Raw genomic sequence first — 26,634 nt, 5'->3', positions numbered from 1 at the left:
AAATGGAGCATAACTTAGGCAATTCATTTCCTGACTACCCAACAAATGTTTAAAGGCCCTGGAGCACCAGGGCAGTGGAGACACATACACAATGACCCCAATTTGGAAAGCAAACACTCCAAGGCTTTTTTGAAAGACATTGTTGGTCTTTTGAAAATGTCTTTTTTTTTTTTTTACTAAGAGCCAGTTCACACCACATGCAGTCCAGTGCATTTTCTTTCTGCATCAAAAATGCATGCAAAGTAGGTTATATGGTTTCCAATGGTGTAGTTCACACCAGAGCTTGCAGTTCCAGTAAAAAGTGTAGAACATGCTGCATTTTTTCCTGCACTGGACTGTTCTAGAACGCTTTAAAGTGCATCAAAAACGCACTGGAACACACATTAGGCCTTCTAAGGGGATAAATTGCGCATCTAATTTCCTGATCACCGATCATATTTTTGGAGGCTCTAGAGCACTATAAGACAGTGGAAATGCCCACAAAATGATCACATTTTTTAGAGTAAACACCCCAAGGTATTTTTTTTTGAGAAGCATTTTGAGTTTTTTGAAGACTTCTTTTTTTGCCACAAGTTTTTGGAAAATGCATAAAGAAAACATTTTTTTTTTTGTTACACAAAATTATCAATTTAATAAGATATTTTTCACACACACAGCATATGCATACTAAGAATTACACCCCAAAACACATTCTGCTACTTTTTCTCAGCATGGCAAAACCAAGTGTGATACGTTTTCACTTTTTGGACTTAATATATACTGGACATTGTAAAACCTTGTGTATCACACAAATCTGCCAGTTGTATAAAAACCAATGTACTGTAATGGCCACCACTATACGAGTGGTCAGGTTGCCACTGGAGTCCTCTTCCACTCCTCCATGACGATATCACGGAGCTGGTGGATGCGCTCCTCCATCTTCCTTTTGAGGATGCCCCACAGATGCTCAATAGGGTTTAGGTCTGGAGACATGCTTGGCCAGTCCATCAGCCTAGGCCATCTTTACGTAGTCAGGAAGTGACGACGGAGGCCACGGCCGAGGAGAGGGGAGGAAGTGCACATTAAAATGCCCTAAAAAGAAGCACTGCTTCGATCTTGGCATGGATCATTGCTTTTGTGACTCTATGTTTTACTTCGGGTATAGTGGCTCCTATGAGATCTACTGTTAAGGTATCAGCTTGGGGAATCACCTGTGTGAAGAGGTCCGGTCCAATTTGTCACCAAGTGTGTTGTAGTCTGAGGACAACTTAAAGCCCAATACATTCAATTGTCTGGTAAGCGTGTTTGAACACTCTTCTTGGTGGTGGATCTTCTTCACTCTACTACAATTGGGGGCAGTGCAATATCACTGGTGGAAATGGACTATATATGGACTTTTTTTTTATAATATTTTAGCGCTACATATTATATATATTTTACATCTTTACGTAGAAAAACAATTTTTTTTTTTCAGATTTGCAGAGAGTTCTTTGACATGAGGTGCCATGTTTAACTTCCAGTGACCAGTATGAGAGAGTAGGGGTGCGCATCTATACTGGATACGATCAATGCCCACGTTTTTATCTAAAAATTCAAGCAGTCAGAAAAACTAAATTTTTTGGCATTTGCTCTTAGCGCAATATCCTATTTGGGGAGGGTAATCCTCATAACCATCACAAAAGAGGCCTACAATTTATTTACATTCAGTTCATCAAATAGAACAAAGGGGCATTCTTTACATCTAGGGGACAATCAGAAAGGCTTCTTTGCTGTAAGAGCTGTGAAAATGTGGAATAGACTGACTCTCTCACAAACTAGTTTTGGGTTGCTCAGCAGATTGTTTTAACGTGAAATGCATTTCTGTCCTAAATGCACAAAATATAAGTGACAGTGAAAGAGGGATGTGGTGGGGAGGAATGGGATCAGGCAGACGGATAGTGGTGGGGAGGAATGGGATCAGGCAGAGGGATGGAGGTGGGGAGGAATGGGATCAGGCAGACTGATAGTGGTGGGGAGGAAAGGGATCAGGCAGAGGGATGGTGGTAGGGGAGGAATGGGATCAGGCAGAGGGATGGTGGTGGAGGGATGAGATCAGGCAGAGGGATAGTGGTGGAGGGATGAGATCAGGCAGAGGGATAAAGGTGGAGGGATGAGATCAGGCACAGGGTTAGTGGGGGAGGGATGACACCACGCACAGGGATAGGGGTTAGGGGTGAGATCAGGCAAAGAGATGGTGGTGGAGGGGTGAGATCAGGCATAAGCCCCGTACACACGATAAGAAATTCGAAAGGGAAAATTCGTCCGACAACCGATCTGCCGATTTTCGGATTGTTAGTATGGTGCTTTCGAAAGCCGACTCCGACTTTTCGGCTGACAAAATCCTGATGTGCAGGCTATAACATTTTTGTTGTCCATAATACAACGTCCGATTTTCGTCTCATCAGTACAGATTTTGACGGAAAAAAAATCTTAAGAGCAAGACTAAGAATGCTTAGAGACGAAAGAACACATACAAAACAATCCAACACATGACATCACTTCTGAAGTAGAATTCTGTCGTACGGGAAAATTTGTACGAAAAAAACCTCTTCACTTTCCACATCAGACTAGCATGCCACAAAAAACGGACGACCGGTTGGCGGAAATTCGTAGCGTGTGTACGGAGCTAAAGAGATGGTGGTGGGAGGAATGGGATCAGGCAGAGGGATAGTGGTGGAGGAAAGAGATGAGGCAGAGGGATAGTGGTGGGAGTAATGGGAACAGGCAGAGGGATGATGATGGAGGAATGAGATCAGGCAGAGGGATAGTGGTGGGAGGAAAAAGATCAGGCAGAGGGATAGTGGTGGGAGGAAAGAGATCAGGCAGAGGGATAGTGGTAAAGGGATGAGAACAGGCAGAGGGAAGTTGGTGGGAGAAATGGGATCAGGCAGATGGACAGGGGTGGAGGGATGAGATCAGGCAGAGAGATGGTGGTGGGAGTAATGGGAACAGGCAGAGGGGTGGTGATGGAGGAATGAGATCAGGCAGAGGGATAGTGTTGGAGGAAAGAGATCAGGAAGAGGGATAGTGGTGGGAGGAAAGATATCAGGCAGAGGGATAGTGGTGGGAGGAAAGAGATCAGGCAGAGGGATAGTGGTGGGAGGAAAGAGATCAGACAGAGGGATAGTGGTGGGAGGAAAGAGATCAGGCACAGGGCTAGTGGGGGAGTGATGAGATCAGGCACAGGGTTAGTGGTGGGGGGGGGGGTGAGATCAAGCAGAGGGATGGTGGTGGGAGGAATGGGATCAGGCAGAGGGTTAGTGGTGGAGGGTGAAATCAAGCAGAGGGATGGTGGTGGGAGGAATGGGATCAGGCAGAGGGATAGTGGTGGGAAGACTGAGATCAGGCAGAGGGATAGTTGTGGGAGGAAAGAGATCAGGCAGAGAGATAGTGGTGAAGGGATGAGATGAGGCAGAGGGAAGGTGGTGGGAGGAAAGAGATGAGGCAGAGGGATAGTTGTGGGAGGAAAGAGATCAGGCAGAGGGATAGTTGTGGGAGGAAAGAGATCAGGCAGAGGGATAGTTGTGGGAGGAAAGAGATCAGGCAGAGGGATAGTTGTGAGAGGAAAGAGATCAGGCAGAGGGATAGTTGTGAGAGGAAAGAGATCAGGCAGAGGGATAGTGGTGGGAGGAAAGAGATCAGGCAGAGAGATAGTGGTGAAGGGATGAGATCAGGCAGAGGGAAGGTGGTGGGAGAAATTGGATCAGGCAGATGACAGGGGTGGAGGGATGAGATCAGGCAGAGAGATGGTGGTGGGAGGAATGGGATCAGGCAGAGGGATAGTGGTGGAGAGATGAGATCAGGCACAGGGTTAGTGGTGGTGGTGGGGGTGAGATCAAGCAGAGGGATGGTGGTGGGAGGAATGGGATCAGGCAGAGGGTTAGTGGTGGAGGGTGAAATCAAGCAGAGGGATGGTGGTGGGAGGAATGGGATCAGGCAGAGGGATAGTGGTGGGGGGGATGAGATCAGGCAGATGGGTAGTGGTGGAAGGAATGGGATCAGGCAGAGGGATAGTGGTGGAGGGATTAGATTAGGCAGAGGGATAGTGGTGGAAGGAATGGGATCAGGCAGAGGGATAGTGGTGGAGGGATTAGATTAGGCAGAGGGATAGTGGTGGGAATACTGAGATCAGGCAGAGGGATAGTGGTGGGAGGACTGAGATCAGGCAGAAGGATAGTGGTGGGAGGACTGAGATCAGGCAGAAAGATAGTGGTGGGAGGACTGAGATCAGGCAGAAGGATAGTGGTGGGAAGACTGAGATCAGGCAGAAGGATAGTGGTGGCAGGACTGAGATCAGGCAGAGGGATAGTGGTGGGAGGACTGAGATCAGGCAGAGGGATAGTGGTGGGAGGACTGAGATCAGGCAGAGGGATAGTGGTGGGAGGACTGAGATCAGGCAGAGGGATAGTGGTGGGAGGACTGAGATCAGGCAGAGGGATAGTGGTGGGAGGACTGAGATCAGGCAGAGGGATAGTGGTGGGAGGACTGAGATCAGGCAGAGGGATAGTGGTGGGAGGACTGAGATCAGGCAGAGGAATGGTGGTGGAGGGATGAGATCAGTGACACTAGCACTCGCTTTCAGTGTCAGTCGATTCCCCCTCCTCAATACGGTTTGTCTGTACTTCTCTCCTCCCTTCCGATGCCTCCAGTGATGCTTCTGCTGACGTGGTGTCTCCTTAAACCCCTCCTCCTTCACTCTACTAGCTGTCAGCTCATCAGCTGGCTTTCTGCTCCAGTGTCTATCAGGAAGGGGCTTTAGTCAGCAGGCAGGCTCTGCCTCTTTGTTTCTCCAGGAAAGGCAGAGCACTGCACAGAGCGCCAGATGATGTAGTCAGCAATTGATTCGGCTGACTCTCAATATCGATGCAAAATCGCAAACATCGGAATCAAGATGAATCAATGCTGTGATTATATATTCAGTACTCCTATGAGAGAGTGAGAGCGATAACACCAAATTTAACACACATGAGACCTTGTAACACTAACGAGTCACATGACACGAGGGTGGGAAAGTGGCTACTTGGGCCAAATTTGGACATTTTCACTTATGGGCCATACACACTATAAGATTTTCTGAAGACTTTTTCCTTTAGACTTACCAAAACCATATAATATGAGGTTGAACCTAAACACTTTCAATTTGTATGCAATCTGGCAGGCCCTTGCACTACATAGAAAAGGTAAATCTGAAGGAAAAAGTCTTCAGAAAATCTTATAGTGTTTATGGCCCTTTAGGGGTGTATTCACTTTTGTTGCCAGCAGTTTAGACATTAATGGCTGTATGTTGAGTTGTTTTGAGGGGACAGCAAATTTAAAATGTTATACAAGCTGTACACTCACTACTTAACATTATAGCAAAGTGTAATTTCTTCAGTGTTTTCACATGTAAAGATATAAGAATTTTGTTTTACAAAAATGTGAGAGGTGTACTCACTTTTGTAAGATACTGTATATCTCACAAAAGTGAGCACACCCTTCATGTTTTTGTAAATATTTTAATTCTATCTTTTCATGTGACAACACTGAAGAAATTACACATTTGCTACAATGTAAAGTAGTGAGTGTACAGCTTGTATAACAGTGTAAATTTGCTGTCCCCTTAAAATAACTCAACACACAGCCGTTAATGTCTAAACCGCTGGCAACAAAAGTGAGTACACCCCTAAGTGGAAATGTCAAAATTGGGCCCAAATTGTCAATATTTTGTGTGGCCACCATTATTTTCCAGCACTGCCTTAACCCTTCTGGGCATGGAGTTCACCAGAGCTTCACAGGTTGCCACTGGAGTCCTCTTCCACTCCTCCATGACGACATCACGGAGCTGGTGGATGTTAGAGACCTTGCGCTCCTCCACTTTCCATTTGAGAATTCCCCACAGATGCTCAATAGGGTTTAGGTCTTGACACATGCTTGGCCAGTCCAACACCTTTACCCTTAGCTTCTTTAGCAAGACAGTGGTCATCTTGGAGGTGTGTTTGAGGTTGTTATGTTGGAATATTGCCCTGCAGCCCAGGCTTCGAAGGGAGGGGATCATGCTCTGCTTCAGTATGTCACAGTACATGTTGGCATTTATGGTTTCTTCGATGAACTGTAGCTCCCTAGTGCAGGCAGCACTCATGCAGCCCCAGACCATTACACTCCCACCACCATGCTTGACTGTAGGCAAGACACACTTGTCTTTGTACTTCTCACCTGGTTGCCACCATACATGCTTGACACCATCTGAACCAAATAAATTTATCTTGGTCTCATCAGACCACAGGACATGGTTCCAGCAATCCATGTCCTTAGTGTGCTTTTCTTCAGCAAACTGTTTGTGGGCTTTCTTGTGCATCATCTTTAGAAGAGGCTTCCTTCTGGGATAACAGACATGCAGACCAATTTGATGCAATTTGATATACAAGCTGTACACTTACTACCTTACATTGTAGCAAAGTGTAATTTCTTCAGTGTTGTCACATGAAAAGATAGAATAAAATATTTACAAAAATGTGAGAGATGTACTCACTTTTGTGAGATACTGTGTGTATATATATATATATATATATATATATATATATATATATATATTATACATTTTTTTATCTTACATCCTGTCACCAGAGCAGTGCAGTGTTACCCTGACTACTCTAGGGAAATGATTAGTTTTTTTTTGTAATAGGATTGCTTTTACAGCCATGATGACTGTATAAGCAATAATTTCTGACAGTTCTCAGTTGCATTCCCGCAGCAATTGAGAACTACTGTGATTGGCTGTAGCTATCACATGGTCCAGGGAGATGGTGCTTGGCCCTGTACCATGTGATCACTGCGACCAATTACAGAGACCACAGCAGTTTTCAACGGCTGTATAAATGGCAGCCCTGTTTACTACTAGGCATGTGATCGCTGTGAATAGTCAGTGAGATCACACGGTATCAGGGTGAAGCACCACCTCTTAGTAAACAAATTGGTGATCTGCTTTGTCTGCTGGGCACAGCATCCACAGGATCGTGCCAAGGCACAGATCTGGAAGGATGTACCAGATCAACGCTTGCCCTGCCTGACAATTGCATTATACACAGTGGTTAAAAATCCATACAAGACTCAAAGGGTCTAGTACAGAATTTCAGTGGGTCATCACAATGTCTTGGCTAGAACTGTTTTTTTAACATTTAGCTCTCATTGACCTCATTCCCACGCATATTCAGCTTACTATTGGAAGGTTGCAACAAACAAAAAATACAAAACATGTAAAAGATTAAATGTTTGTTAAAAAATAAGTTCATCTCCAGAAAATGTTTGTAACACGTTCCAGCTGCTGCCTCCTCACCCCTCCCCCCTCACTGTGACAGCGAGATGGGGGTTCTCTTTCAGCACCCCCAATCACTATTCAGAAACAGCACGGCTGTGCGGGGATCCTGTGAATGAATTAACTAGTATCTTCAGCCAATGTGGCAGAAGAACTTGCAGTTTGAATGGGATGTAAGGGTGCTAATGAGCACTTTCATAGTCCACTGACATGTCTTCTGACTTTCAACAGAAAGCCACTAGCAGCCGAGAGCTGGAGGACATGTCTGCAGGAGCCCAGGTTCTACTGAATTTCCAGGCTCCTGTGGAAAAACAAAAATATGTAAATTTTTCTTTTTTTCCTGCAAAGGTGATTTTAGCATTTAAAATTACATAGTTACATAGTAGGTGAGGTTGAATAAAGACAATAGTCCATCCAGTTCAACCTGTGTAGGTGTGTGTGGCTGTAATCATCTCACATACCCCTGAATGTTCTGATCCTTGAGATGTAAGTCTAAGAGTCTTTTGAAAGCCACCATACTACCCGCAGAAACCACCTCTTGTGGTAGAGAATTCCACAATCCTGTAGAACAAACAATAAAGAACCCCCTGCGTTGCCTGAGGTTAAAACGCTTCTCCTCTAATCGCATTGTATGCCCTCGAGTCCTCATGCAATCCCTTCGAATGAACAGCTTTTTTTCTAAGCTGGGATCCCCATTAAGATATTTATAAATTGCTATCATGTCCCCCCTCAGACGTCTCTTCTCCAGGGAGAATAAATCGAGCGATTGCAGACGCTCTTCATAGTCAAGGTCCTCCAATCCCCTAATTAGTTTAGTTGCCCTTCTCTGGACTCTCTCCAGCTCCAACACATCCCTCCTGAGGACTAGCGACCAGAACTGGACAGAATACTCCAGATGCGGTCGGACCAGAGTTTTATAAAGTGGAAGGATTATAGTCTTATCTCTGGAATACATCCCTTTCTTTATGCATGCTAATATTCTGCTGGCCTTGGCAGCTGCCGCTTGACATTGCATGCTGTTGCCTAATCTATCATCAACCAAGACTCCCAGATCCTTCTCCATTTTTGATTCCCCCAAGGGTTCCCCTCCTAACGTGTATTGTGTTTTTATGTTTTTAGTCCCCAAGTGCAAAACCTTACATTTCTCCACGTTAAACCTCATTTGCCATGTCGTTGCCAACTCTGTTATTTTGTCCAGGTCATTCTGTAGGATATCTGCTTCATGCTGTGCAGTTATTGCCCTGCCTAATTTTGTGTCATCTGCAAAAACTGATAACGCACTACTGATCCCGTCCTCAATGTTGTTTATGAATAAATTGAACAAGGTTGGTCCCAGGACTGAGCCCTGGGGCACCCCGCTTACTACCTCAGACCAGTCTGAGTATGCGCTGTTTATTACCACCCTTTGGACACAGCCTTTAAGCCAGTTCCGTATCCAAGAGCAAACCCTGCTGTCGATACCTGCAGAGCTTATTTTGTAAATTAAGCGCTTATGGGGAACTGTATCAAACGCCTTAGCGAAATCCAAGTACACCACATCCACTGGTCTCCCCCTATCTAGCTCACCTCCTCGTAGAATGTTAAGAGATTGGTTTGACAAGAACGCCCATTTGTGAACCCGTGCTGATTACAGCTGATGATGTTGTTGTCTTTAGCAAACTCTACGATATAGTCCCTTATCATCCCCTCCAGAAGTTTACATACTATCAATGTCAAACTGACAGTCCTATAATTTCCCGGACATGCCTCTGGCCCTTTTTGAATATCGAAATCATGTTAGCTTTCCTCCAATCTCCTGGTACATCTCCTGTCCTAATATTGTCAGCAAAGATCAGGAACAGTGGTCTGGATATAACCTTACTGAGTTCCTTGAGTACTCTCGGATGTACGCCATCCGGGCCTGGTGATTTGTTTGTGTTCAGTTTATCCAGCCTTTCCCTGATTTCACCCTGTTAGCCATAGTGGCAAGTCCTGTGTATTACTACTAACCATACAGTCATGGTCAGTGTACCCCTCCGTTTCCTGTGTAAATACTGACGAGAAAAAAGCATTCAGCACGGTTGCTTTTTCAGTGTCCTCTGTAACCATCCTCCCATCATTGTTAATTATGTGTGCAATATGCTCTTCCTTAGTTTTTTTGCTGTTGATATATTTAAAGAATTTCTTTGGGTTTTTTTTTACTATCCTCTGCTATTTGTTTCTCAAAGTTGATTTTAGCCATTTTGATTTCTTGTTTACTTTTCTTATTTGCCTCCTTGTATTGCTCGAAAGCCGATACTGTGCCCTCTGATTTATACTTCTTAAAGGCCAATTTTTTTCCCCTAATAAGTTTTTTGACGCTACAGTTTAGCCAGCCAGGTTTGGCTTTGTCTCTTCTAAATTTATTTCCCATAGGAATGCACTGCAAGATGCCTTTGCTTAATATGTTTCTAAAGCATTCCCATTTATCCTCTGTGGTCAGTGTTCCCAGGGTTTGGTCCCAGTTTACCCTTTCCATCAATGAGAACAATTTTGGAAAGTTTGCCCTTCTGAAGTTTAGGGTTCTTATGTTCCCCACTTGCCTTGTTATATTGTTATTTATACTAAATGTGATCATCCTGTGATCGCTAGAGCCCAGGTTGTCCTGGACTCCTACCTCCGAGATTATGTCTGGGTCATTAGTGATCAATAGATCCAGGACTGCATTTTCTCTGGTAGGGGAATCCACCAACTGTGACATGTAATTATCCAGTAAGGTTTCCGTGAATAGACGGGCCTTATGTGAGTGTGTAGTCCCCTCATCCCAGTCAATGTCGGGATAATTGAAGTCCCCCAATATGATGACTAATCCCAGCTTTGCCACTTTACCTAGTAGTGCTAAAAATTCCTGCTCTACCTCCTCCCCTTGGTTAGGTGGCCTATAGCAAACCCCCACAATTACTTTCCCCTTTTCTCCTTCCCTATGGAGTTCAACCCACACAGATTCTAAATCCATGCTCATCCCATCCGTAATGTCACTCCTTTCTATCACCTTTATATTGTTCTTGATGTAGAGACATGATTTTAATGAAAAAGAAGTAAAGATGATTTTATGTTTGAACAGTGTTTGCAAGTGATAAAAAAGAAAAAAAGCTTCCAATAGAGAAACCTCGCCTCAGCGCTTGCTTGGTGGTTAAACTAGTAGGTTTAAAAGTGCTATTGTTGCTCTTTGTGTAAATCAATAAATATGTGCAATATGTGCAATTATGTACAATACATACAACATATAAATAAATAAAAATTGTCACAAATATGCAGAACAAATTAATACGTAAATGAATAATACCAAGTGCAAATTGTGCAATATATTTCCAAAAAAGTGCTCTGTGCACATTAGGTGGACAAGTGAATGATCAGTCCCTGCAATAAACAAAAAAAAAAACAAAAAAACAAAAAAACAAAAAGGGGGGCTCTGTGTACAAAAATAGTGATTAAGACAACTCTGCAGATGTCCAATATAAAGTCTTTATAATTAAAGTGCAGGTGCTTGAAGTATGTGGGTGATCCTCAGCTGACTGCTGGGCTACCTTTCATCCGTGATACGTGATCCACACGTTAATGAATTAAATCACTCACCAGATTTAGTTGGTCATACCGGTCAAATGACAGTACAACTGTTAGTGCTTGTGTGGTGTCCCCCACTGAGTATGGTGTAGTGGATCCAGTTCAGCAGGTCTAGCCTGTATCTGCCGGGTTCCTAGATGTTTTTTTCTCCCAAAGGGTCATGCAAGGAAGTAAACTCCATATAGTGTAGTATTCCTCAAAAAAGTTTTATTAATCCTTCCGATACACACATATAAATAATGTGGCATAAAAGTTTATAAAATCTCTAGTAAAAACCATAAAAATGTGCGTGGCCGTCACGGTGATGTGTAAGCTGGAGCGGGACGCGATACTGCAGTGGTGCCCGTGTACCTTTTCCGATTTGTGTTCCACTCGGCTGTTAAGTGACGACGCTACGTGCGTTCCCCCTTACGCGTTTCGTCAGCATGCTGACGTCCTCAGAGACGCAGTACCCCTTCCCGCTTACAACCATCAGGTTGTTTTAGATGCTCCTACTTAAAGAGCCCCCCCCCCCTAAAAAAAAATATTTAAAAGTCAGCAGCTACAAATACTGTAGCTGCTGACTTTTACTATTAGGACACTTACCTGTCCAGGCATCCAGTGGTGTACTTGAATCGGCCCTCAGGTGCTGGCACTGCCATCTTGGTTAAGGGAAACTAGCAGTGAAGCTTTTGGTCTTCACAGCTGGTTCCCTACTGCACATGGGCAAATCACGCTGCGCTCTGTAAATGGGCGGGGAAGGAGGCCAACTTCTGGCTCACTCTCACACTCCAGCTTGAAGTGGGAGCAGGTATCTGTCAAAACGAGGTACCCACTCCTCCCCGAAAGGTGGCAGCGAGGGAAGGGGTGGGGTTTGGGTGAGGCTCCACTTTAAAGTGGAAGTAAGCCCTCCTATCGCTTTCAGCCAAGGAAGCTAACTGCTATGATGCTACACATGTTATCAGTTATGACACCAGCCATTTGATGGTTTGACAGTTTGGTTAAGAGCACAACCACAGTGTGACAGTAAGTGGGGTACTCACTATAAGAAAAACGGCTGAATCGTCTGATTTTCCTTGTTGTCTCAAAGCAAATCAAACCAATAAACAAAAATTTGTATGAAATTTCTCGTACAACAAAGGCTTTTTTGTTTCTGATCATGGACAGTCTTTCGTTTCTGATTTTTCTTGTACGAAAATCATACGAACACGGTACACATTGAACTAAAATCGTTCATTTTGTTCTCGTATGGGAATAAAATTTGGAGTTTGTCAGTTTGGGAATTTTCATACAAAAGTTGGTATCAGCTGTAGAAAGTGGTGTACACACTATACGAAAATCGTACAAAAGTTTCTCTGATGTACGCCCACATGTTCTTGGGGTGTGTATGAGCCTTTACATTCCCAGCATGTGCCAGAAATGTATTATTATTATTATTATACAGGATTTATATAGCGCCAACAGTTTGCGCAGCGCTTTACAATGTGAGGGAAGACAATACAGTTACAATACAATTCAAAACAGGAGGAACTAGAGAGCCCTGCTCGTTAGAGCTTACAATCTAACTACTTTTTGAAACTGTTAAATCTATGGGTTTAATTCTGCTTGAAGTCTATTGGGGCTAAAACTCATGATCATACTAGCTCCTGTACTTTTTCTAAACACAATAGAATAACATTGAAACGTGGTGCTCAGCATCGCGACACTTCTAAAAACGTGTTTCAGATTACTCAGGGGCAGGGCAGCCATTGGAAATTTTGGGGCCCCTTACACACCTTTAGGCCTGGGCCCCTCTGGGCCTGACCACCAACATTCAGCAGGGCCCTCCCTTTGGCCGTCCCACTGAATCCGCCCACAGGCCAGTTCCTTCAGTGAACCCACTTCTATTTTAACACTCTTACAATTTAATATACGAAAATGAATCCAATCCATCAAAGAGACATTCCAATATATTCAGCAAAGAGACATCCCAATCCAGTAACAAAAAGACGGCCTCATACATTCAGCAAAGAGACATCCTAATCCAACAAAGAGACATCCTAATCCAACAAAAAGTCAACCTCATATGTTCAGCAAAAACACATTCCAATCCAGTAAAATGACAGCCTCATATATTCAGCAAAGAGATATCCCAATCCAGCAAAGAGACAGTTTCATTATTTCAGAAGAGAGACAGCGTAATCCAGCAAAGAGACATTCCTACAGCAGCAGCATCTTACTCTGCAGCCGCCCTTCTTTAGCAATTGCTAGTTACTACAGCAGCAACAACTCAGTCTAGTTGGTTGGGGCCCCTCGGAATGCCCGGGCCCCCTACATGTGAAGGTGCTGCCCCCCCCCCCTCATTTCTTTCCCTGTTCAGCAGTTAAAAACAGAGTAAGGGTCCATGTACACGGGACGTTGTTAAAAGTCCCTTTGAATGCTGGAATTTTTAGGACGTTTGAAACGTCCGTTCGGTCGCGTTTGTACCCGCGTTTAGCGGGCGTTTGCGTTTAGAACCGTTCCTAGAGGTCAAAAAAATTATTCCCCTTTAAAATGGAAAAACGCGAACGCCAAACGCGGGTCATCGCGTTCGGTCGCGTTTTTGCGTTTGAAACGCCGGGAAACACACGTTCGAACGCAAATAATTGCGTTCTAAAAAAAGACCCTGAACGCAACTGCCCGCAAACGACCTGGTGTACATGGACAGATAAGATAAAATGTAGATGGGTTCAGGGGCTTCTTAAAAAAAAACGCCTAACTGCTCCTAAACGGCCATTTCCAGCGTCCCGTGTACATGGAGCCTAAAGAACACATGCGAAAATGAGAACCTTCTCAAACGTTTCATCCCACTATATATTCCTCTATAGCCACACAACACTGCCCTGAGAAAGCGCCCCTTCACCAGTACTGTACAAAGAGTACGCCCAGGTCACACCAGTCACATTTCCAATACACATGCTAGAACTGAGCAACACACTGGCAGGACAGGGGAAGCGCTGTATACATAACACAATCATACACGCTGTCATGTTACACAACAGCCACAAAGTTTCTTTTCCCCTGTAACGTTAAAAAACCATACCCCGTGGAGAAACCATACCCTCGTCACTTCCGGTCTGAAACTGCTGAGCAGCGCAGCAGTGCGCATGCTCAGAGCCCCGGAAACTTCAAGGAACAGCAGAGAAGATCAGAAGTACGCATGCTCGGAGGGGATGGAAATAATACGGAGTATGTGTTTAACGTTATACTTGCCGCGATTACAATAAAAAGCTCCTCTGCAACATTGCTCATCCCCGCTGGTATCCCTGTCACTTCCCTTATGTCGGCTAATAAATATGAAATCGGCAGCGGGTGTATGAAATGAGATATGTCTGCTCCGTGAGCCGCTTTTATATTAATTAGCCGAGATGAGGGAAGTGACAGGGGAAGGAGCGGGGATGAGCAATGTTGCAGAGGAGCTGTTTTAATGTAATCGCGGCAAGTATAACGTTAAAAACACTACTGTGAGAAAACCATACCCTCCGGAAGTGACGAGGGGTATGGTTTTCTCACGGGTATGGTTTTTTCACGGAACACCGCCTTCCGCCTACAAAACATCACGTGACAGCACGGGACCCTTTAACCCGCCATCCAATCACAGCTTTCTCCCATTACAGCGCATCCCAGCGTGCGGAGAATTGTTATTGCCCGAGTGTGTGAGAAGCGGTGATAGGCTACCGAGCCGAGAGGGCGTGGTTGTGCTGTGGGAAGTGCATGGCTGCTTGATTAGGTTGCTCTCAGTACTTCCGGTACGCAGTAGTGGCTGACAGGGAAAACAAGTGAACAATGTTTGGCTTTATACAATGCAAGGAAAGCCATCAGTGATCGTACAGTGAGTGGCGGTATGTAACTGTGAGTTTATGGAGTGCAAACCCAGTCTAGTATTGTTACCTGTTCTGCAATGTATGTACACTCGTATTTATGAATGATGAATGTTTATAAATATTCCTTTCTTGGAGATGATTAAGTTTGCGAGTGGAAAGGGAATGTTTGGGTACAATTGGCATATATATATATAGGTGCTTGTCTTTTTGATATTTACAGTACTAAACCAGACATATATGATGCAGTCTGTCACTAACAATAACAAAGCAGTCTTGGTGTTTCCCTGTAACTTCGTTTTTATTGTTGATCCTGCCACTTGGGGCTCGTTTACACTTGTGATAGACCTTTGAAGAGTGATCCATGGTTTATTGCTTTTCAGAAGGTGTTTAAAGGGGAAGCAAACTCCCACGCATCATATATATACATATATACTCAAATAATAGAAGAAGCAATCCAATTGTTGTTGCAAATATCCTTTACTACTGATCTTCATGCATTAATAAGTAAACATACATTTACAGATGACTGCAGTTTCGGACATGCACTTGTCCTTCATCAAGCTGCATGCATACAATAGGATTGCATCTTTTATTTTTTGATGGATACTTTGTGGTAAGAGGGGAGTGCCACAATAGATGTAATCTTTGTGCAAAGAGATCTACACAGCAGAGGTGTCCCACCTTGAAATTGTATATGTGTGTGTGTGTATATGTATGTATATATATATATATATATATATATATATATATATATACATACATACATACATACATACATACATACATACATACATACATACATACATTAAAACCTTGGTTTGAGAGTAACTTGGTTTGAGAGCGCTTTGCAAGACAAGCACACTTTTTAAATACATTTTGACTTGATATACAAGCGATGTCTTGATATACAAGTAGCGTCAGGTATAAAAAAGAAGAGGAGCCTCTAAAGTGTAGCAATATGGTTACATTTAATGAAGGTTCAATATTTAGCAACTCACATGGTTGATGATTAAAACAGGCACATCTAAGAATGCAGGCATCTGCGGTAAAGCTGTCCATATAGACCATCCTCCGCACCGCCATCTTCATCATCCCTTCCCCGCTGCACTCCACGAATGATTCAAAGCCTCACTTTCAGATCGCTCTACTGCAGGCTATTCTTCCCGGTCAGGATTGCAGACTGACAGTGGTGAGAGTCGGTGGTTCAGAAGATGGTCTATGTGGACAGCTTTACCCCGGATGCCTGCATATTTAGATGTGCCTAATTTATTCATCAACCATGTGAGTTGCTAAATGTTGAACCTTCATTAAATGTAACCATATTGCAACATCTAGAGGCGCCTCTCATCTCTCTTATATTCTGTAGCTCTACTAGATTTTGCTTCTAATCTTCTTGGGAAGGCTGCATATTGTGGATGGACATTTTATGGTTACACAACCTATCACATTGCTATAATCTTTGTATATAGACTATAAACTGAAGGACTTGTGGAACGAATCATCTGAGTTTCCATTATTTCTTATGGGGAAATTCGCTTTGATATAAGAGTGCTTTGGATTACAAACATGTTTCCAGAATGAATTATGCTCGCAATCCAAGGTTTTACTGTATATGTATACTGTGTATGTGTGTGTGTGTGTATATATATATGATGTGAATGTGTAATGTATATGTAAAGCGCTGCGTAAATTGACAGCGCTATAAATGTACCTGAAATAAAAAAAAAGTAATATATATATTTTAGAGCTGCATGATTCTGGATGAAATGAAAATCCACAATTTTTTTGCTTAGCATTAGAGATGAGCTCAGGCATGTTCGAGTTGCTACGTGCCCGATCCCACCAGGAAGCCGACACTGCACTCCGCTAATCACAGGCAGTGAGACATTTCCTGATCTGTGCAGCTGCGGATCGTGAAATGTCTCACTGCCTGTGATTAGCGGAGTGCAGTTTTGGCTTCCTGGCGGGATCGGGCACATACAAACTCGAACACACCCCAGCTCATCCCATAAAGATCAGGATTTTCTCCTGATTCTTGGCGCAACATCACCTTTCACACTATACAAAAAAAATTAGGCTAACTTTACTATTACTTATTTTTTTCAATAAAGTGTATTTTTTTTCCAAAAACTGCTTTTGAAAGACCGCTGTGCAAATACCGTGTGACATAAAATATGGCAGTTATTTTTTATGGCATTTTATGGGGAGTGTCACCCTTTGAGAGGCTGTAAAGTTGGATCATTGGTCGAGGATACATACTTATGCCTCATACACACGATCAGATAATCGTACCAAAAAAATCACTTTCGAATTGATCACACGATAATCTGATCGTTAGTACGCATTGTTAAATTCGATACTACTATTGTGCAACAAAATGCGAACGATAAGTCGCCGATTAATCTGATGGTGTGTACGAGGCATTAGGAGAGTCTACCAGTTTACCAATCCCTCTGGAGACACGCGGCCCTGGCAGGGTAAAAGCTCTAAGCGTTCTTGACCTGTTGAGGTCTATATCTCTGGTAAGCAGGCCATCCTGTCTTGGTGGAGGATATCACATATGGTGGTGGAAGGACACATTGTAATGGGAAGCATATAATCTGAATATTGTGTTCGACATTTTTATTTATGTATTTGCACTGGTGTTCAATTATTAGTGCGAATGGACTATTTTTGTTTGTTTTAGGACATCAGCTATGAGGAAAGACTTCAAGCACTGAACTTATTCTCTCTCAAGAAAAGACGATTGAGGGGGGATATGATATCAATGTACAAATACTGTACTGGCGACCCTAGCATAAGGAACAAACTATTCAGAGAATGGGAATACAATAAGACACGTGGCCACTCACTAAAACTAGAGGAAAGGCGGTTTAACCTTAAAATACGTAGGGGGTTCCTCACTGTAAGAGCGGTAAGGATGTGGAATTCTCTTCCACAAGCAGTGGTATCAGCAGGGAGCATTGATAGTTTCAAAAAACTTTTAGATGGGCACCTTAAAGATCACAACATACAGGGGTATACAATGTACGATTAACAGCAAACACACACACACATCATAGGTTGAACTGGATGGACTGATGTCTTTTTTCAACCTCACTAACTATGTAACACCATTTTATTTTCTAGGATCTCTGCTAAAAAATATATATATTATATTTGGGGGTTGTAAGTAATTTTCTACCAAAAAATACTAATTTTAACTTGTAAGCAACAAGTGTCCGAAAAAGGCTTCGCCTTTAAAGGAGTTGTAAAGTCCGAAGGTTTTTTTTAATCTTAATGCATTCTATGCATTAAGATAAAAAGCCTTCAGTGTGTAGCAGCTGCCCCAGCACCCCCTAATACTTACCTGGGCCCCCTCTCTGTCCAGCGATGTCCACGAGTCCCTCAGCCGTCCTGGGACTCTCCCTCCTGATTGGCTTAGATTAGAGCTGCACGATTCTGGATAAAATGAGAATCACAATTTTCTTAGATTAAAGATCACGATTCTCTCTCGATTCTTGGCAAAACATCATCTTTTATACTATACATAAAACTTGGGCTAACTTTACTGTTTCATTTTTTTTTTTTTTTTTTAAATAAAAAAAAAATATATATATAATATGTTTGGGGGTTCTAATTAATTTTCTAGCAAAAAATACTGATTTCAACATGTAAACAACAAGTGTCAGAAAAAGGGTTAGTCTTTGAGAGGTTAAACTGCCTTCATTTACAGATAAAAGTTCATTCCTTTGATCTAAAAGAATGAAAGGATACATTGTAAAGCATTGTGTTTCTAGATAGTTGTCTAGCAGCCTTAACAATGTCGATAAATATTGGGGCTCTTTTTTTTTATTTTTTTTGACAGCTGTGAGTGAGCAGAGAACAAGCTCTGTTCTCTGCTCACTCACAGCTGAATGGACAGACGTAGCTGCAGCTTGACTCGGGTGCCCCCATAGCAAGCTGCTTGCTGTGGGGGCACTCGATAGGAGGGAGGGGCCAGGAGCAGGAACAAGGGACCCAAGAAGAGGAGGATCTGGACTGCTCTGTGCAAAACCAACTGCACAGAGGAGGTAAGTATAACATGTTGTTGTTATTTAAAAAAAAAAAAAAACTAGACTTTACAATCACTTAAGTGGTTAATTTGACCTCATTTAGTCCCCGTTCACACTAATGCGACCTGTGAGGCGACCTGGTCGCCTCACAGGTCGCCTTCCATAGGGAAGCTGCGGACCCGTTCTAATAGGAGCGACACAAGTCGCTCCGACTTAGAAAAAGGGTCCAGAGCTTCTTTGGGGCGACCAGGAGCGACCGTCATAGACTTCAATGTTATGAAGTCCGTGCCGGCCGCTCCGAGGTCGCGCCTGGAAGTCGATCGCCCCAGTGTGAACGGGGCCTCACAGACCGAAGTTCATCCCTTTGATCTAAAAGATCCAAATGATGCTTTTTTTTAATTTTCTCCCAACGCTGAGCATTGTTGATAAACATCTGCTGTAGGCTCTTTCTTCCTTTTTTTTTTTCTACAGCTGCGATTGAGCTCTGCACCACTGTATGAATCGTGGAAATGCTGGAAAAAGATAGGGGGGTTGAATCGAGATCCTGATTTTTTTTTTTTGGCAGAGACCCTAGAGAATAAAATGGTGATTGTTGCAATATCAGAAGTCTTTCAAACACAGTTTTTTGGGAAAAAATACACTTTAACCACTTTAGCCCCGGAAGATTTGGCTGCTCAATGACCAGGCCACTTTTTTAACTTGGCATTGCGCGACTTTAACTGACAATTGCGCAGTCGTGCGACGCTGTACCCAAATGAAATTTACGTCCTTTTTTCCCCCTGCAAATAGAGCTTTATTTTGGTGGTATTTGATCACCTGTGCGATTTTTAAATTTTTGAAAAAAAGAGTGACAATTTTGAAAAAAAAAAACCAATATTTTTCACATTCTGATATATAACATTCCCAAAAAAAATGTATAAATCAATTTTTTTTTTTAACATTTTAGGCCAATTTGTTTTTCTGCTACATATTTTTGGTAAAAAAAATCGCAATAAGCATATTTTGATTGGTTTGCGCAAAAGTTATCGCGTTTACTAACTACGGCAAAGATTTGTCTTTTTTTTTTTTTTTTTACTAGTAATGGTGGCGATGTGCGGGTTTTTTTTTTTTTTTCGGGACTGCGACATTTTTTACACTTTTGGGGGGACCAGTGACATTACTACAGTAATCAGTGCTAAAAATAAGGCACAGTTACTGTAATAATGACACTGGCAGGGAAGGGGTTAATACTGTTGGTGATCGAGGGGTTAAATGTATGCCTCGAGCTTACTGACGTGTGTGGGGGGGTTCTGTGACATAGACAGAGATCGCAGGTTCAGCTATGCTGAATCCTGTGATCTCTCCCTGTCTGTCACAGAGAAGATCCGCCTGCTTTGTTTACACAATCAGGCGGATTTTCTCATAATTTCCCTATACCTATATAAAAAAAAAAAAAAAACGACACAGTAAAGGTAGCCCAAGTTTTATGTTAAAGATGATGTTTTGCCAAGAATCGAGAGAGAATCGTGATCTTTAATCTAAGGAAGAAAATCGTGATTCTCATTTTATCCAGAATCGTGCATCTCTAATCTAAGCCAATCAGGAGGGAGAGTCCCAGGATGGCTGAGGGACTCGTGGACATCGCTGGACAGAGAGGGGGCCCAGGTAAGTATTAGGGGGTGCTGGGGCAGCTGCTACACACTGAAGGCTTTTTATCTTAATGCATAGAATGCATTAAGATAAAAAAACCTTCGGACTTTACAACTCCTTTAAAGACGAAGCCCTTTTCCGACACTTGTTGCTTACAAGTTAAAATCAGTATTTTTTGGTAGAAAATTACTTAGAACCCCCAAAAATAATATATATATATATATTTAGCAGAGATCCTAGAAAATAAAATGGCAGTTGTTGCAATATTTTATGTCAATATAAATAAGTTGCGCTGTGCTGAAATCCTTTCTCATAAAGTTATTATATGTAATAATGCCATTGATTGTAAAAAAAACTTCTAACACAGATGTGATAATTAAAAAAAACAAAAATATATAGTATCTCACAAAAGTGAGTACACCCCTCACATTTTGTAAATATTTTATTCTATCTTTTCATGTGACAACACTGAAGAAATTACACTTTGCTACAATGTAAAGTAGTGAGTGTACAGCTTGTATAACAAGAGTACATTTGCTGTCCTCTCAAAATAACTCAACACACATTAATGTCTAAACCACTGGCAACAAAAGTGAGTACACTCCTAAGTGAAAATCTCCACATTGGGCCCAATTAGCCATTTTCCCTCCCGGTGTCATGTTACTCGTTAGTGTTACAAGGCCTCAGTTGTGAATGGGGAGCAGGTGTGGTAAATTTGGTGTTATCACTCTCACTGGCACCTCATAGCAAAGAACTCTCTTAGGGTCGGAAAAAAAGAATTGTTGCTCTATATAAAGATGGCCTAGGCTATAAGAAGATGGCCAAGACCCTAAAACTGAGCTGCAGCATGGTGGCCAAGACCATACAGAGGTTTAACAGGACAGGTTCTACTCAGAACAGGCCTCTCCATGGTCAACCAAAGAAGTTGAGTGCATGTGCTCAGCGTTATATTCAGAGGTTGTCTTTGGCAAATAGATGTATGAGTGCTGCCAGCATTTCTGGGGTGGAGGGTCAGCCTGTCAGTGCTCAGACCATACGTCGCACACTGCATCAAATTGCTCTGCATGGCCGTCGTCCCAGAAGGAAGCCTCTTCTAAAGATGATGCACAAGAAAGCCTAAAAAAAGTTTGCTGAAGACAAGCAGACTAAGGACATGGATTACTGGAACCATGCCCTGTGGTCTAATGAGACCAAGATAAACTGATATTTGGTTCAGATGTGTGTGGCGGGAACCAGGTGAGGAGTACAAAGACAAGTGTGTCTTGCCTATAGTGAAGCATGGTGGTGGGAGTGTCATGGTCTGGGCCTGCATGAGTGCTGCTGACACTGGGGAGCAACAGTTTATTGATGGAACCATGAATGCCAACATGTACTGTGACATACTGAAGCAGAGAATGAGCCCCTCCCTCTGGAGGCTGGCCCGCAGGGCAGTTTTCCAACATAACGACCCCAAACACTCCTCCAAGACGACCACTGCCTTGCTAAAGAAGCTGTGGAAAAAGGTGATGGACTGGCCAAGCATGTCTCCAGAGCTAAACCCTATTAAGCATCTGTGGGGCATCCTCAAATGAAAGGTAGAGGAGAGCAAGGTCTCTAAAATCCATCAGCCCCGTGATGTCATCATGGGGGAGTGGAAGAGGACCCCAGTGGCAACCTGTGAAGCTCTGGTGAACTCCATGCCCAAGAGGGTCTAGGCATTGCTGGAAAATGGTGGCCACACAAAATATTGACACTTTGGGCGCAATTTGGACATTTTCACTTAGGGGTGTACTCACTTTTGTTGCCAGCGGTTTAGACATAAATGGCTGTGTGTTGAGTTATTTTGAGGGGACAGCAAATTTACACTGTTATACAAGCTGTACACTCACTACTTTACATTGTAGCAAAGTGTAATTTCTTCAGTGTTGTCACATGAAAAGATATAATAAAATGTTTACAAAAATGTGAGGTGAGATACTATTTTTTTATTTTATTATTATAATAAGGCATACTTATGTGCACCGTTTAGGAGATATTTACTGTAGATGTAGCATGCGCTGTAAAGGAACGGCCACCCGGACCGTTCCTTTAGAATCTTGTGCCATAAATGACGGCTTCCGCATGCAAACGCGGGAGTGACAACAGTGCTGCTCTGGCCACTCACACAGCCAGTGCCGGAAGGAAGACCAGGTGAAGATGGAAGCCTTGTCCGCGCGCCACTGTCGTTCTAAGGTAAGTTTTACATAACGTGCTGGTATGCGATAGCACATTATGGCTTTACTTTGCAGGTTGCAAAAATAAAAACAAAAACGCAGCGGTTTACTACCGCTTTAACAGGTGGTGAGGAAGCATTGGGTCTGTAGCCCCATTAACTTGAAGGGAGATACATTTTGTGTGTGTAACCTTGTACGGCTGCTGCAAGACAGAAGTGCTAACCACTGTGCGTTCTATGTTTCTTCTGTGTATTCTTCATATCCTCTCTGCTACTGAAAATGTATGTAATTTAGTAGCATGATCTCTGAACTCTGCCTTACCTACTCCCTACTCTTTCACTGTGTATTACTCCTGACCCCTAAACTTTTTAAAAGTTCCTTACTGTTTAATGCAGCAAAAAACGGTGCCACACCTTGATGATCAGTGATCTTTTCCACCTCTCAAGGATTGCCTACCCCTGTTCTCTCCTTTTTAATCTGATTTAATTTATTAGAATTTTTTTTTGTTTTTAAAGGCAATAAAGTGCCTGCTTACTCCCGAGCTGTGTGTTTATGCAGCCGCGCTGGTGCCCCCAATAGAAAACTGATTCCCATTGGGGCACCCGTGTGGGCTTGCTTCCGAGCACTTCTGCTTCCATTGACACAGACATTGGGACTTGGCCCCCCCCCACTCCCTCACCACTGGAGTTGATTGACAGGAGCGGGATAACAAAAAGACACAACCTAAATAATAAGAAAAAAATACACATCTTCCCATCACAGCACAGATCCATAACAAAAAAAAAAATAGTACATATCAGTTATGGGTTTCTAAATGAAAAAAATCTAACCAGCATTTCCATATACAGTCAAGTTTAAGCATGGCATTGTGTAGAAAGTATATTTGCTTCTCATACGCAATACTCCTGTTCAACTCTTGGACCCATTCAGATATTGTAGGGGGAGAAACTGAAACCCATTTAATGATGGTCATTCTTTGAGTGATAAAGAGTACTCTATAAACCCCCAGGAACAAAGAAAAGGATGTGTTGGGCGCTTGTGCCGACAGGTGCGACCCGCACTGAAATGTGGATCAGATGGAGAGAGGTACATAAACTCCAAATGTGGCAAAGTTCCGATGTTGATTCTGAGGGCAGCACTGTAGGCAGGCAAAAGCCGAAATCCCGCTGGCACATATGAAACAAAAGAGGACAGGCGCCACTCAGGAACAAACAAGGTTTATTGCACAAAAAACATAGCACACTTACATAAAAGTTGGGTTCGGGCTTCTCCTGATAGCTTCTCTACCCCTATGGCATGGCGCTTCTTCCTATCGGCCGGACCAGCAGCCGGGAGATGACGCCACTAGAATAGAATCCAATGGGGGAGCAGGATCAGACCACAGACGGCGGTGAACCGCTCGTTGGCTTGTGATGACGTAACGCGTTTCGAGCATGCACACAGCGCTCCTTCCTCAGACGATTCCGAAGACCGACAGAATGCTGTCATATATGGACTGGCTACGCTAATCACAATACAGAGGCGGGGCAAAAAGTTCTAATGCCATACTATTATGCCAATGCTAGAAGCATACTTCATATTTAACATAAAACCTATAAAGTAGCAAGAAACCGAAAATGAAAGTAATATAAGCTAATTCCATAGCACTATGTTATATAAAACAATATATATAACAGGGGGGGGGGGGGGGGGAGGGAAAAGGAGAAAGGAAAAAAGTAAAAAGAAAGAAAAATAAGAGGTTATTAAGAAGTTAAGAGGATTAAAAAGCACAAATATACTTGTCTCAAGGATGAATCAGGATAAATTACATGTGGAGATAGAAAAGCACGTTTACATGAAAACGCGCACTTTTCGCGCAACTTCACCACTAACACAAAATTAAATTTTTGTGCAATAAACCTTGTTTGTTACTGAGTGGCCCCTGTCCTCTTTTTTGTTTTATAAACCCCCAGGAGTTAATACTCATCCAAATGAGAAGAGTCAAATGGCGCTTTTCCACTGCATAGAACCGTACCGGCTCGGCACGCTTTTGTGCTTTTCCACTGCGGTACCGCATGGTATAGGGTCGGAACGGTTCGGTACAGTACGGTATAGGTTTGCTTTTCCACTGCATGGAACCGAACGGTACGGTACGGTACGGCTCTGAAAAAACAGTACCTACTCGATTGTGGTTTCAACAGGTACCAAACTGGTACCATATCCCACAATCCTTTGCATGCAGTCACTACTAGCCACTGATTGGTCAGAGAATCACACCCACCCCCTTGTTATCCCACCCACTTAACTTTAGTACTACTTTAGTGGAAAAGCAAACCTATACCGTACCGTACCGAACCGTTCCGACACTATACCATGCGGTACCGCAGTGGAAAAGCAAACCGGGCCAAGCAGGGCCGAGTAGAGCCGAGCCGGTACTTGCAGTGGAAAAGTGCCAAAAGTGGCCCAAAATACATATCCGTAAATCTATATAAGAAAAAATCCTGCTACATTTATATTAAATAATAATTTGGATAGCTTCTGTCCAGTATCGCTTAAGCTTAGGACCGCGCCACAGCAGGTGATTCAGGTCTCCCTGCGGTTGGCCACATCTGTTACAGCAAGAATCTGGCCGTAGACCTATACTACATAGAAAATGTGAAGTCTGATATACTCAATGGATAATGAACAATTGTGTTTGCCGATACGAGGGGGAAGAAGAAACCAGAGATATTCTTTTTCAGAACCTGACCAAAAGCAATATTCCCCACGCACACATTCATGGTAACAGCTATAATGATGCTGGGTGCTGTAATGACCACCGGCTGGTATCCGCAGACAATCTGAATGAAGAAATGTCATCAGCACACCAAGGATTCCTCAGAAGGGTCCTAAGCTTTATTCACATGGTCACGTGGTAAACACACGGCAATGTTTCGGAGCCACGCAGGGCCCCTTCGTCGGGCAAGTGACAATTGTGTCAAATAATGGAGTATCTGCAATTGAAAAGCCGAGGGAGCTGTTTTGGGCCTAAAAAGACATGTCTGATTTGAAGATCCTGATAGACCTTTTATCTAAAGAAAATTTGTATTGCAATTGCTGACATTTTTGGAAAAATTGATTTTTCACATGAATATGAAATTATCAGAATGCCTATTTTGGCCCAAGCCTTAAGTCCCCCAACTTCTAAAATTCAGGAAGTAAATCATTCGCCCATATAGAGGTAAACCTTGTATAACCAGTAATATCAAATAACTTCTCTACAGATGCCCAGACATGTTTACTATCAGACAAACAATAGGGAGTTGTGCTGGAGATTTGAGATAAGCTAAAGTCTTTAAGGCATATAGTGGACATAACCATGAAAACAGCCCCTTAATCAATTTGTAAGGAAATTTTGTAAAGGATTGGCTTTCCCAACCATTAAAATGTTGGAGTTGCATTGCCTAAAAAAATCAGGCATTTGGTACTGCCAAGCCTCCCATATCCCTGAAGGATTTCTCGCCTAATCTTATGTGGTTTCTTCCAAATAAAATCTGTAAAGATAACAGACAAAAGTTAAAAAAAAACTTAAGGGGGAATTAATGGGCCTCGTCAGCACAAGACCAGTGATTCCGTTTCAGGAGTGACTGCAGTATTGTAAGTGTCCATTCACCTTGTGCGACTTCAAAATTGTGTGATTTCCGTTGTGATTTTGCAGTGCGACTAAATGTGGCTTTGGATGAGTGCGACTTTGGCTTTGACCAATGGGATTGTTTTGTGCTCTACAAAGTCGATGTGAAGAACAGAAAAAATTGTTTTGTTTCATTTATTTGTTTTCTAATGATTTCCAAATGTATCGAGCAACCTGAATTCTGTGTGAAGAGTAACTGATTGTTAAGGAGCAGGCCAGGATGCCAGCTGCGGCATCCTTAACAACCGATGACTCATCAGCTGTCAGAGTGTTTCCCCACTGACAGCTGAATGTAAAAAAAGAGTGTCGACAATGAAAAATTAAAGAAAAAAAACAGTGCTAAAATGACCCCCCCCCCCCCCCCTTTTTAATGACGTGCTGGGCTGCATGCTCGGATAAGGGTCTGGTATGGATAGGG

The 26,634-nt window shown here is 42.9% G+C and overlaps 2 protein-coding genes across 2 annotated transcripts in view; one reads left to right on the top strand and one right to left on the bottom strand.

Annotated features, from left to right (window-relative positions):
• The window catches only part of LOC309549695 (sulfotransferase 6B1-like), a 403,842-nt gene that overhangs the window by 44,948 nt on the left and 332,260 nt on the right, over positions 1–26,634 (bottom strand). The window lies entirely within an intron of this gene.
• SHPRH (SNF2 histone linker PHD RING helicase) overlaps positions 14,596–26,634 on the top strand; it is a 222,116-nt gene continuing 210,077 nt past the window's right edge. Inside the window, exon 1 of the mRNA XM_082250133.1 lies at positions 14,596–14,730. The gene's annotated coding sequence lies outside the window, so the exon portion shown is untranslated. The remainder of the gene's footprint in view (positions 14,731–26,634) is intronic.

The sequence above is a fragment of the Pelophylax lessonae genome, assembly GCF_965119305.1.
Source record: "Pelophylax lessonae genome assembly, chromosome: 3".
Taxonomy (NCBI): domain Eukaryota; kingdom Metazoa; phylum Chordata; class Amphibia; order Anura; family Ranidae; genus Pelophylax; species Pelophylax lessonae.
Note: the sequence above shows the minus strand (reverse complement) of the source record. Positions and strands in the feature narration are given on the sequence as shown.